This window comes from Hemitrygon akajei, chromosome 5 (assembly GCF_048418815.1).
Source record: "Hemitrygon akajei chromosome 5, sHemAka1.3, whole genome shotgun sequence".
Taxonomy (NCBI): Eukaryota; Metazoa; Chordata; class Chondrichthyes; order Myliobatiformes; family Dasyatidae; genus Hemitrygon; species Hemitrygon akajei.
In genome coordinates, this window is record NC_133128.1 from 140,375,033 (window position 1) to 140,387,931 (window position 12,899).

General features: G+C 41.2%; 1 protein-coding gene across 2 annotated transcripts in view; it reads left to right on the forward strand.

Annotated features, from left to right (window-relative positions):
* Positions 1-5,576: 5,576 nt before the first annotated feature.
* ube2f (ubiquitin-conjugating enzyme E2F (putative)) overlaps positions 5,577-12,899 on the forward strand; it is a 176,748-nt gene continuing 169,425 nt past the window's right edge. The window contains exon 1 of one of the 2 annotated variants that reach the window (XM_073046678.1): positions 5,577-5,937. The gene's annotated coding sequence lies outside the window, so the exon portion shown is untranslated. The remainder of the gene's footprint in view (positions 5,938-12,899) is intronic. The other variant, XM_073046677.1, reaches the window with a different exon arrangement.

Here is a 12,899-nt window from a genome sequence, read left to right on the forward strand (position 1 = left end):
GCATCTACATTGATAATAAATTTACTTTGAACTTTGAATACCAAAACTCAATTCCAATGCTCTATCTACAATCTTCCTTAACTCTGCAAGGTGATTGTATTCAGTACCCATCCTTCAATGTTTGAAACTACTCAATTGTGTTTCTACACCTGAGGGAGCAATTGGCCCTAAAAAGTCCCAAGCAGCATCTTCTGTGACCCCCCTGCCCATCTAGGATGAGTCCACTGCCTTTGACAAGGTTGACCATGTCAATCTAACGTTTCTCCTCTATTGTGCAATGCAGCAGTTTTAACAACACCCACCTGTTACGGTTCACTCAGCACTTGAACTAAGCAATGGCAGATTACAATAGAGCATTGCAACCAAGGCAACAATTTCCATTTGATTATTAATGGGCTAACAAGTTCGTCTTCACTGTGAACATACAGATATAGTTGTTATTATTGAGCAAGGAAGATGTGTGAGCTGTGTATTCATGAACCAATAATTCAATGTCAGTCAATCAGATATTAAAGTTAATTTCTCTAACCATCAGTAAAGCTAATAGAAGAGTATCAGCCTAATGAGGACTTATTCAGAGTTGAGGTCTTGATTATAATCACATGGGTAATTGAATCATAGTCTCTCTCGGCATCTTGTGAAATCATTCATATTATAGATGATACTCTGCTTCTTAACTGACTTCTGCAGTTAAATTATTGATGTTCTGTTTCTGAAGTGACAGTACCAGTCAATGCTCAATCATTTATGAGACAGCTAACTGACTCATATTTCCTGTGTCTGGTTATAGGAAGTGACTAACTATATTTTTGTAATATATTCCAGGCTCAGACCTCATAGGCTGGTGCACTCAGCAGCTGATGGTTATACTATCCAGCATCATTAGTAAGATGGGATATTTGTGGCATAGCACATTTTCTCCAGACTGAGGACTGTATACCTGTCATCACCCTTTGCACCATGGAAGCAAATGGATTATAGAGCAGGAGTTTAATCATGGCATCTTCATTGTTAAATCACTGAAGATAGGTAAAAATAATGTTGATCTGTCCTCTCCCCATTGCTCTGGATGCTCTTCTTCAATGTTTACTTTCCCATATCCTTTTAAATCTGCAAAATTCTTAGAGGCTAAACATTGAAATACTCCATGTAAATTTTATCTACATTATTTTTTACACTCAATGAGAATAATTTAATTGACAATCCTTGTCTCTAATCCCAACTTTCCATTCAGATGGATAGCTTGTTCATTCTAAATAAACTCCATAATTCTCAATCCTTAATTAAATTTCTCTGTAGCCTTTTTGATCCAATGGCAATAGCTGTAATACTTCCATCATGTGTAGTTAGTTTGCAGCATTGAGCAGACTATTCAGTGTCTATGCCAATGTTTATGTTTTACATGGACTTCTCTAATTCTACTTCATTTATCTCCTCAGCATAACCACCTATTCCTTTCTCCTTACTTGGATATCCAACTATGCAGCTATGCTTTTAGCCACAAAGTATAAATTCCCTAATAATACATACTACATATCTGGGGAATTGGCGGTCTGCACTTTCTGTGATTTATTGTCCTTTACACAATGCTGTCGAGAGACAGACAGACACACACACACACAAAAAAACCTGGATACTTTAAATCTGTAATAAGCATGGATAATGCACAGTATCTGTGGAGAAAGAAAAGCAGCAACCCTTTCTTGTCAATGGCTTTTCAAGGTCAAAGTCAACATTGAGTTTATTGTCATCTGCACAAGTACATGTATGCACAGGTGCACTGAAAAATAGTTGCAGCAATATCAAATAAGCAGTATTCACAAGAAAAACAAATTAAAAATGAAAAATACAAATTTTTACATGAAAACACAATTGGAATAAAAATTCATTTTAGTATAAAGTTATCAAAGTAGTTAGAGCATTGCAGAACTCTAGAAATTGAGTTCAAGAACCAAATGATTAAAGGGAATTAGCTGTTCTTGAATCTGGCAGTGTGAGACTTCAGGTTTCTGTGCCTTCTGCCCGATGGTAGTTGTGAGAAGGTGGCATAGCCTGGTTAGTGAGGATCTTTGATGATCAATGTAGCTTTCTTGAACCAGTGCCTCCTGTAGATAATGGTTTTGGTGGGGAGGAATCTACCTGTGATACATTGGACAGAGTCCACTACTTTCTGCATCTCTTTACATCCTTGCGTATTCAATTTGCCATGATGCAACCAGTCAGGATACTGTCAACAGTACATTTGTCAGTGTTTTGAGATAAACTGAAAAGTGCACAAAACAAGACAATAGGCACAGTAGAGGGCAGTAAGTTGGTGTCAGTCCAGACTCTGGGTATTGAGGAGTCTGATGGCTTAGGGGAAGAAACTGTTACATAGTCTGGTTGTGACAGCCCGAATGCTTCGGTGCCTTTTCCCAGATGGCAGAAGGGAGAGAGTTTGTATGAGGGGTGTGTGGGGTCCTTCATAACGCTGTTTGCTTTGTGGATGTAGTGTGTGGTGTAAATGTCTGTAATGGTGGGAAGAGAGACCCCGATGATCTCAGCTGACCTCATTATCCGCTGCAGGGTCTTGCGATCTGAGGTGGTGCAATTTCCGAACCAGGCAGTTATGCAGCTGCTCAGGATGCTCTCAATACAACCCCTGTAGAATGTGATGAGGATGGGGGGTGGGAGATGGACTTTCCTCAGCCTTTGCAGAAAGTAAAGACACTGCTGGGTTTTCTTTGCTATGGAGCTGGTGTTGAGGGATCAGGTGAGATACTCTGCCAGGTGAACACCAAGAAATTTGGTGCTCTTAACGATCTCTACCGAGGAGCCGTTGATGTTCAGTGGGGAGTGGTTGCTCCATGTCCTCCTGAAGTCACAACCATCTCTTTTGTTCACGTTCAGAGACAGGTTGTTGGCTCTGCACCAGTCCGTTAGCCGCTGTGCCTCCTCTCTGTATGCTGACCCGTCATTCTTGCTGATGAGACCCACCACGGTCGTGTCATTGGCGAACTTGATGATGTGGTTCGAGCTGTCTGTTGCAGTACAGTCATGGGTCAGCAGAGTGAACAGCAGTGGACTGAGCACACAACCCTGGGGGGCCCCTGTGCTCAGTGTGATGGTGTTGGAGATGTTGCTTCCAATCCAGACTGACTGAGGTCTCCTAGTCAGGAAGTCTAGGATTCAGTTGCAGAGGGAGGTGTTCAGGCCCAGTAGGCTCAGCTTTCCAATCAGTTTCTGAGGAATGATTGTGTTGAATGCTGAGCTGAAGTATATGAACAGCATTCGAACGTAAGTGCATTGGAGCTGTGCTTGGCTTGGTGTGTACAGAGAATAGAGAAGGTGTCTAAGCATGCAGCCTTAATATGCACCTGTATTAATGATCATCATGGAACTATTGTTACCAATCCTCCCTGTTTAAGGTCTGCTGATGAGAAAGTTTCATATTCAGTTGCAGAAGGAGGGACAGAGACTCAGGTTTGAAGTCTGGTGATTAGTTTGGATGTTGAATGCCGAGCTGCAGTCAATGAACAGCAGTGTGATGTACAAATTTCTGTTGTCCAGAAGGTCTAGAGCAGAGTGAAGAGCCAGAGAAACTGCATCTGCTGTTGAGATGTCATGGCAGTTGGCATACTGAAGTGCATCTAGGTAATCTTTGAGGCAGGAATTGATTCATGCCATAGCTAATCTCTCAAAGCACTTCATTAATGTTGATGTAAGTCCTATCAAACAGTAGTTAATGAAGCAGGTTACTGTGCTCTTTTTGGCACCAGTACAGTAGATGGCTTTTTGAGGCAGATGGAAACCTCAGGCAGCATAAATGAGAGGTTGAATATATGTGTAAATACTCCAGCCAGTTGGTTTGCACAGATATTTAGTACACGTCAGAGGCAGAGAAGTGAGAAGTAAGAGAAGGGATTGAAAAAACAAAGAGAATTTCTGTGATAGGGTGAAGGTTAAGGTTGTCCTGATGGTATAATGGTTGCAATGCTGTCTTTCTAATAGAGTAAGGTCAATTAGAGAGAGGAAAAACACACGCTGCCTACAGATGTTACTGAAAATATGAAACAAAGAGAATATTGGAAATACCTTGCGATTCAGGCATCATCTGTGAGTCAACATTGCTAGGTGGATGGGCTTGCATCAGAGTAGGCTAGTTCTGACACAAACAGGAAAGGCAGGGCATCCGAAACTGATTATTTAAGCAAGTGCAAGAACTGAAATGTACCAATACAGAGGTTGAGCTGTTTTTTTTCTAAGTCTGGCATTGAGCTTTATTTGAATAGTGTGGGAGATCAAGCACAAAAAGGTCAGCTTGGGAGCAAGATAGAGAATGAAAGTGGCAGGCAACCAGAAGCTCAGGTCACTCCTTGTAACATTCTCAGTTGCACGAGGAAGTGCCACGTGATGGGGAGATGCTGTTGAGATGGAAAAGTAAACCAGGGAGTTGTGATAGTCCCTTTGGAATGTTGAAAGGTGAGGGAGGAGAAGACATGGCCAGTGGTGAAACTTTAGTAAAGGTGTTGGACACGATGGGAGGTGATATGTTGATGTGAAGAATGAGGTCAAAAGGAAGCCTATCTATTCTAACTGACAGGAGAGGGAGCGAAAGGGACCTACAGTGCAGGAAATATAGATGAGCTTGAGAATTCCATCAAAAGAGTGGAAATTGCACTTGGAATAAAGGAAGACACTGCTGAAACATGGCTTACACCTGCTTCAACTGGCTGCACCATACAATCCGAGGGCTTCTCAATTCACCCAACAGACCATAATGACATTCTTGATGCTCAGTCATGACAGTCCTAATGAGTTCCTGCTCGCCTGACTTGGAATATTTAACAGTGAAGTGCCGCCAATATTACCTGCCACAGGAGTTCACCCAAGTTATCTTAACCACTGTCTACATCCCACACCAGGCAGATGGGAAACCTATGCTTAATTAATTATACTCAATGATCATAAGAGTATAGGACATAGGAGTAGCATTAGGCAATTTGGCTCATCGAGTCAGATATACCATTTGATCACGACTGTTTTAGTCCCCTCTCAAACCCATTCTACCGTTTCCCAGTGACATTTTGTCGCCCTTATTAATCAAGAACCTTCAACCTCTGTCAAATATACCTAATGACTTGGCCTCCACAGCCGTCTGTGGCGACGAAGTCCACAGATTTACCACCCTTTGGCTAAAGAAATCCCTCCTGGTTCCAAAGGGATGTCCTTCAATTCTGAGCCTGTGCCTTCTGGTCCTAGACTCTCTCACTTTGGAAACCTCCTCTACACGTCCACTCTAGGCCTTTTGCCATTCGGTAGCTTTCGATGAACGGGGATACCCTGAGGGCCAAACGCCAGATTATGCTGGAAAGTAAAGAAACGCGGTTAAAGGAGCAGGACATTTCTCAGGACGGTTAACGTGCAGACCAGGTACGATCCTGAGGGGCGGGGCAAGGGAGACGCGCCCTCTCGCCAGGCAGCCAATCAAATTGCAGCACATGCACGCGCTATTCGTTGTAGCGCCACGCGCGCTCTCGGTTCCCGTACGCTCGCGCTCAAGGGTCCGACAGTACTTTCACCCCTCCGAGTACATGACAGAATCCGATTGGTTCCGTGAACCCACAAGCTGTTATGCGGGTTCATGCGCTGCTGCTGCATTCAATGCACGAGCCACTCTTCATGCAGGCAGCAGACAGCCTGGACTTGAGGTGTCCTCGTCCTGGTCTTGGTGTCAGACTTCTATTGGCAGCGACACGGAAGTGAGGGAAACATTCTGTTAGTCGGACCGGGATAGTCTTCCGGTGACGGCCTGTGGTACGGCCGGAGCCTGGGACCGGCTCGGTGAAGGGGACACGGGAATCGTGTAGTCGTTGGTGGCAGACTGAAGGTCGCCGACCTGGGCCAGGAATGGTGAATGAGCGTACGGTGCTGTCAGTTGCAGGGAAAGAGGACGAGGTAGGACGATGAAAACAGTTCGCAACCGCTGAACTGTGGTTGGAGCAGCTGCGTAAAGTCAGATCCTGCAAACCACACAGCGCTGACCCAGTCATCTGTATCTGAGCGGCTTTAGTTGATGGATAGTTACTGCCAAGGGCACTGGCACTCAAATGCAGCAGAACCCCAGCACTGGTTCCTGATGAACGCCACCAGTCGCACTGCCCCAACCCGAGAAAATCTCGGTTCTTCCTGTTCTTTGTTTTCTGTCCATTAACTGATTTTCATCCCTCGCCGGTGTATTATCGATAATTCCCACCAGTTTAGTTTTGTTCGATAACCTCTTGTTGCACCTAAGATCTTTAGAAAACCCAAACACACAACTGTTGTTTCCCTTATTAATTCTGCTCATTACACACTCAAAAGTGAGAAATTCGTCAAGCATCACTGTTTTGTCAATTTTTGTTGAATTTTCCCTATTTTTCCGTATGTCTAGTTATCATATTTTAAGTTGTGGATTGAATCATTTTCCTTACTACTGCTATCGGGCTCAGTTGTCTCTGTCTTGTCTTTTTCCTTAAAAAGTGGGAATGTGTTTGCTGTTTCCAATGTATGGGAACCATCTTTATCGTTATTGTTTTCAGTGCCTTGAAATACAGCTCAGCAGAACTTGGGAAGTGTGGCTTTCAGTCACCTAGAAACTTAAAAAAAAATTCTTTATTGGTACACAGCCTCAGAAGGGGAAGGGGGAGGAGGGAAGAACAGTAGTGATAAGGGATCTAATATTTAAGGGAAATGATAGGAGATTATGTGGATGTGAAAGAGTCTCCTGGATGTTGTGTTGCTCTTAGGTACCAGGGTCAGGTCCACAGCATTCTTAAGGGGGCGGGTGAGCAACCAGAAATCATGGTTCACATTGGTACCAGCAACATGGGTACAAAAAGGGATTAGGCCCTGAAGAGAGAATAGAAAGCTACTTCTCTAGAAAGCTAAAAGGAGATGTGAGAAATCCTTGGCAAGTAGGATTAAGGAAAACTACAAGGCATTCTACACATACATGAAGAGCAGGAGGTTGACTAGAGTGAAGCTAGGACTGGTCAGGGATAAAAAGAGGAAATGTGCCCGGGGTCATACAAGCTATGGGAGGTCCTTAATGAATATTTTGGTACTAGACAAATGTGAGGACAGTGTAGACAGACTAGTATGCTGGATCATGTCAACTTTAAGAAAGGGGATGTGCTGGAAGTTTTGAAAAACATTAAATATGTCACTTGGGCCATATGGGATATACTTTAGATTACTATGGAAGCAAGGGAAGAGATTGCTGCACATTTGACAATGATCTTTGCATTCCTGCAAATTATAGACCAGTGTGTCTTAGATCAATGGTGGGTAAACTATTGGAAAGCATTCTTAGAGACAGGATTTACGAGCATTTAGAGAAGCATAGTCTGATTAGTGATAGTCAATTTGGCTTTGTGAGGGGCAGGTTGTGCCTAATTGAATTCTTTGAGGAAGTAACAAATTGGCGGAGGTAGAGCAGAGGATGAGGTGTATATGTATTTTAGTAAGACATTTGAGAAGGCTTTCCATGGTAGTTTTGTTCAGAAAGTCAGGAGGCTATGTGGATTTAAAATTTGCTTACCTACAGAGGTGGGGTGTGATAGTAGATGGAATGTATTTTGCCGGGAGTTTGGTGACCAGTGGTGTTCCACAGTGTTCTGCTTTGGGATGTCTGCTCTTTGTGATTTTCGTAAATGACTTGGATGAGAAAGTGGAAGGCTAGGTCAGTAAGTTTGCAGATGACACAAAGGTTGGTGATTTTGTGGATTATGTGGAAGGTTACAATGAGATATTAATAGGATGTGAGGAGGGTGAGAGGTGATGTGATAGATGTGTATAAGATAATAAAGAGGCATTGATGGAGTGGACAGCCACCTCCTTTTTTTCCAGCATGGAAATGACTAATACAAGAGGACATAATTTTAGGGTGATTGAAGGTGTAGGAGAGATGTCAGGTGCAGATTTTTTTACACAGGAATGGTGGGTGTTAGACATGCTGTCAGGAGTGATAGAGGCAGATACATTAGGGACTCTTTAAGGGATTCTTAAAGAAAGAAAAATGTAGGACCATGTGGGAAGGAAGTGGTAGATTGATTTTGAAGTAGGATAAAGGGTCAGCACAACATCATGGTCTGAAGGGCCTGTTGAATTTTCCCTATCCTATTATTTTTCTGTATGTCTAGTTATCATATTTTAAGTTGTGGATTGAATCATTTTCCCTGTTGTATGCTGTACTGGGCCATGTTCTCACTCTCCTGAATCAGTGGCTGTTCATGATTTTTGGGTTATTTTTTGTGCCTTAAATGAAGACATTAAAGATGCTTGTTTAATTTCTTAGCTATTCCCTTGTCCTGCAGTTGAATTTATTCTGACGGATCCACATTAATCTTTGCAAGTATTTTCCTTTTGTGTATCTACAGAGGCATTGACATTGTTTCCAAGTTTCTTGCTAAATTACTTTTGTATTCTACTTTCCTTATCAATTAATTGTTCCGGAAATTTGGCTGAACTTCATACTTACTGCTCTTTTTGGGAATGTTGCAGCTCTTTGATCTTATGATCTTTAATTTCTGTTGTTAGCTGTGGTTGGATTATGTTTCCTGTTGGGTTTTTATGGTAAGGGGAAATATACTTATTGTTAATTATTATTTAATTAGCTTTTGCTTGCCTGCTGTCCTGCTTTTAATATAGTTTCCCAATCTGCCATAGTCAGCTCCTGTCCTTTTTCCTTTGCAGTTTTCTTTGTTTAGATTTTAGATTCTGATTTTGGATTAAACTAAATCACTTTCATTTTTAATGCCATATTTTATGGTTACTCTTTCAGAATGGTCCCTTAGTCATAAATTAACCTTTCATGTTGCAGAATTTGAGATGTCAACAAACTTCTTTGATTCCCTGGTTAACATATTAATCGAGATTACCATCTTGAACTCAGTCCATGAATTTGCTTTCTGCCCCATTTCTGCATGTTTGTTTATTTATTTATCGATTGAGATATAGCACAGAATTGGCCCTTCTGGCCCTTTCAGCTGTGTGGCTCAGCAAGCCCCCAATTTAACCCTAGTCAATTTACAATGACCAATTAACCTAAATGAGCAAATAATGGACTACCTTCATGCAATGTTTTCAACGATTACATCCTCCGAATCTTCATTTTCATTATAACATTAAAGATGATTGTTGATACCTTCAAATTCTTGGTAATTCCTAATTTGTTGAAGTAGTGAAATTGTTTAATTGTCACCCCTGGCCGTTTCTGGCATCTCTAAGCCTGAATGCTTGAAACCACAGTGACCATAACAATTCTGAATTATCTTACTGCTTATTTCTTGTCAACTACCAGTGACAAAGATCACTGCTTTTTGAATCCAAACACGAGCAGCTGATGCTATTTAAAAACTGTTCACTCTAAGCATGATGTAGTGTCTAATGGCCACAAAAGAATATGCAACTGAATGTTATTTAGTAACTGTTAGGCAACAGTCTCCTGTCCCAATTTAGTGGCATTGAGAGATTAAAAAAGTTTGCTGAATTTGAAAGTAGGTAAGTAACCAGAACTGGATGTAATGTATTCCATAATTTTGAGGTAAATGTAGTAGGAAATTGCAGGGGCATTGACCATAATCTTCCGGTGTTGTTGGGGTTTGTCATGCCAGAGGACTGGAGACAGGAGAATGTTGTTCATGTTCAAAATGTAAAATAAGAATAAGCAGGATTGATATTTACTGAAGGGTACTAGATCAATCTAGGCTACAGATTTGTGAAAAGTATATTGTTTTCTGATAATTTGATAGAATAATGTATTGGAGAGAGTTGTGGTTAATGTGTTGTGCTTATACATCCAGAAGACTTTTGATAAGGTATGTATAACAACAAAGTTGAAACAGTTGGCTTAAGAGGGAATAGTGATCACAATATTATGAAGTTAAGCAACAGGTAATACAAGTCACAGTGAGTGTTTATTTTTTGCACTGGAGGAAGGTGAATAGCAACCTCTATTTCTTTATTTTCAGAAATTATTTATATTTTTATTAGTGACCTAGACTTTGGAATGCAGGTCAAAACCTCTCAATTTGTGAATGACACAAAATTTGACAGTATAGGTTGAGTACCCCTTATCCGAAATGCTTGGCACCAGAGGATGTTTCAGATTTTGGAATTTTTTGGATTTTGGAGTATATAATGAGATAGCTTGGGATCACCATATTTTCCAATTCTGTATTTATGTGCTATTGGTAATCAATCTTTGTCTTACACTTGTTCATCGCATATGTACTTAACAGTAAAAATTATTACACACCATTAATATAATGGAAATATGATGAGTGCAGGGTAACAAAAACAGCACAACAGCATCAGGGGACTACCTGAATCATCTGTTGAACAGCAACAAGCAACAGCAGGCTTTCAGTCTCCACCTACGATGCTGTGTTTTGATTAAAAGGTTATAGTACACTGTATTTTATTTTACTTTTTAGATTTTATGTAAGTTATAAAAACATTGAGCATGGTAGACTTGTTCTGGTGTTAGATCTTCATCAATAGGTTTCAATAGGTGCAATTTAATGTCAGAGAAATGTATATAATATACATCCTGAAATTCTTTTTCTCCACAAATGTCCACAAAAACAGAAGGGTGCCCCAAACAATGAATGACAGTTAAATGTTAGAACCCTAAAGACCCCCCCCCCGATCCCCTTCCCACGCATAAGCAGCAGCAAAGCAATGTCCCCTCCCCCACCAGCAAAAGAGCATCGGCACCCCCCACCGAGCACTCAAGTGCGCAGCAAAGCATCAATAAAGACACAGACTTGCAGTACCCCAAAGACCACTCGTTCACCTGGTATTCAACATACCACAGGCTCTCTTTCTCCCTAATAAGGGAAAAAGGTGTCCCCATTTCACAGCAAGAGGGGAGACATAACAAAATAACTGGCTGATTTATGATATTAAAAGTCTATTGTGCCGCTTCTTCTGAGCTCTGTGCCCAAAGAACTCAAGTCTCTGGGCACACAGCCAGAGAAAGCTTGCTGCTTTTGATCTTCCGTCTTCCACAACGCATCAGGCGGTGGCAGCACCGACCTAGAATCCGTCCACCTCCAGAGCCACGAAAATCTGGCGCGCTTGTCTTCCAGGCTGCGTCCTTGGCATATTGAAAAGAACTGAAGTTAGCATGTAACTTCAGGTCAGGGTCTTCAAAAGAACATTGAAAAGGAAAAAGAGAGATTTCAAAGATAGAAATAGAACTGCTTCCGAAGATGCAAGCAGAGTTGCTGTTAGGTGCTATCGTCCTCCTAAGCTCTGCCCTTCGGTGACAATCTTCACAAACTCATCAATGAATTTCTCTGCTGCTTCATGATCAGCTGACACTTTAAATTTTTTTAAATTTTAAAAAAGGTAATGCTGTGTCTTTTCCGAAATTTCTGCAACCAGCCTGCTGAATATTCACAATTACCTTCAATTTTCAGTTCGTTGTGATAAATCTTTGCTTGTTTCACGATCAGATTACTGCTAAGTGGAGTACGTTCTTTTCAATGCTGCCAAGTCCATTCCTTATATACATGATCGAGATCTTCATTTTTCACTTTATGCAGTGTTTTTCTATTTTTCATTAACTTCTTTTCATAACATACGTGAAGTCACTTCTCAGAACTGTCTGTGGTACACTGAAACTTGGGAACCTTCCGAGCACCATGTGGAATTTTTTGTCTGTGATGTCATGTCAGCACTCAAAATAATTCAGATTTCTGAGCTTTTTGAATTTTGGGTAAGGGGTGTTCAACCTGTATTGTGGATTGTGAGTTGGATGGCGATAGATTTCAGTAGAATATAGGCAGACTGGTAGAGTGAATGTGTGGCAGTTGATGTAATTTGATTGGAGTAATGAAGAGGGGCAAAATGGGATAAAGGATGTTGTTTTAAAAGGAGCACTGGAGCAGAGGGGTTGTGGGGAATGGATGCATAAGTAATTGAAAGTAGCAATGCAGGTTGAGAAAGCAGTTAATAAGCAGATTACAGCTCTCGAGTTTATCAGTAGAAGTATAAAATATAAAAGCAGGATGTTGTACTGAACCTTTATATAAGGGCCTATTCCTGGCTGTACAGCACAGGAATAGGCCCTTAGGCCCACAATGTTGAGCTGAACTAATTAAATTAAATTAGTAATCAAATGGCTAACTAAACTAATCACTTCTGCCTACACAATGTCCATTTCCTTCCATTTTCCTCACATTCTTCTGTCAGTCTAAACATCTCTTAAAAGTCTCCAATGTTTCTACCTCTACCACAACTCCAGACAGCACATTCCAGGCACCCACCACTCTTCGTGTAAAAACAAAAACTTGCCCCTCACATCTCCTTTTAAATTACCCCCTCTCACCTTAAATGCATGCCATTTGGTATAGTCATTTCGACCCCTGAAAAAAGATAATTGTCTGTCTACTCTGTCTATGTCTTTCATAATCTTATAAATCTCTATCAGATCTCCTCTTGGCCTCTGCTGCTCCGGAGAAAACAACCCAAGTTTGTCCAATCTCTTGTTATAGCACATGCCCTTTAATCTGTCAACATCCTGGTAAACCTCTTTTACAGCCTCTCCAAAGACTCAACGTTCTTAGTAGGGTGACCAGAACTGACCAAAACTCCAGTTGCAATCTAACTAGAGTTTTATAAAGCTGCAACATAACTTCCTGATTTTTGAACTCAGTGACTCAACTGCCTTCTTAACTACCCTATTAATCTGTGTAGCCCCTTTCAGGGAGCTATGAACTTCAACCTCAAGTTCCCTCTGCTCATCAACAGTTGTAAGGATCTTGTCCTTATCCGTGTAATCTTTCTTTGCATTTGACCTACCAAGGTGCAACACTTCACATTTGGTCAGGTTAAACTCCATCTGTCATTCTCCACCTATATCTGCAATT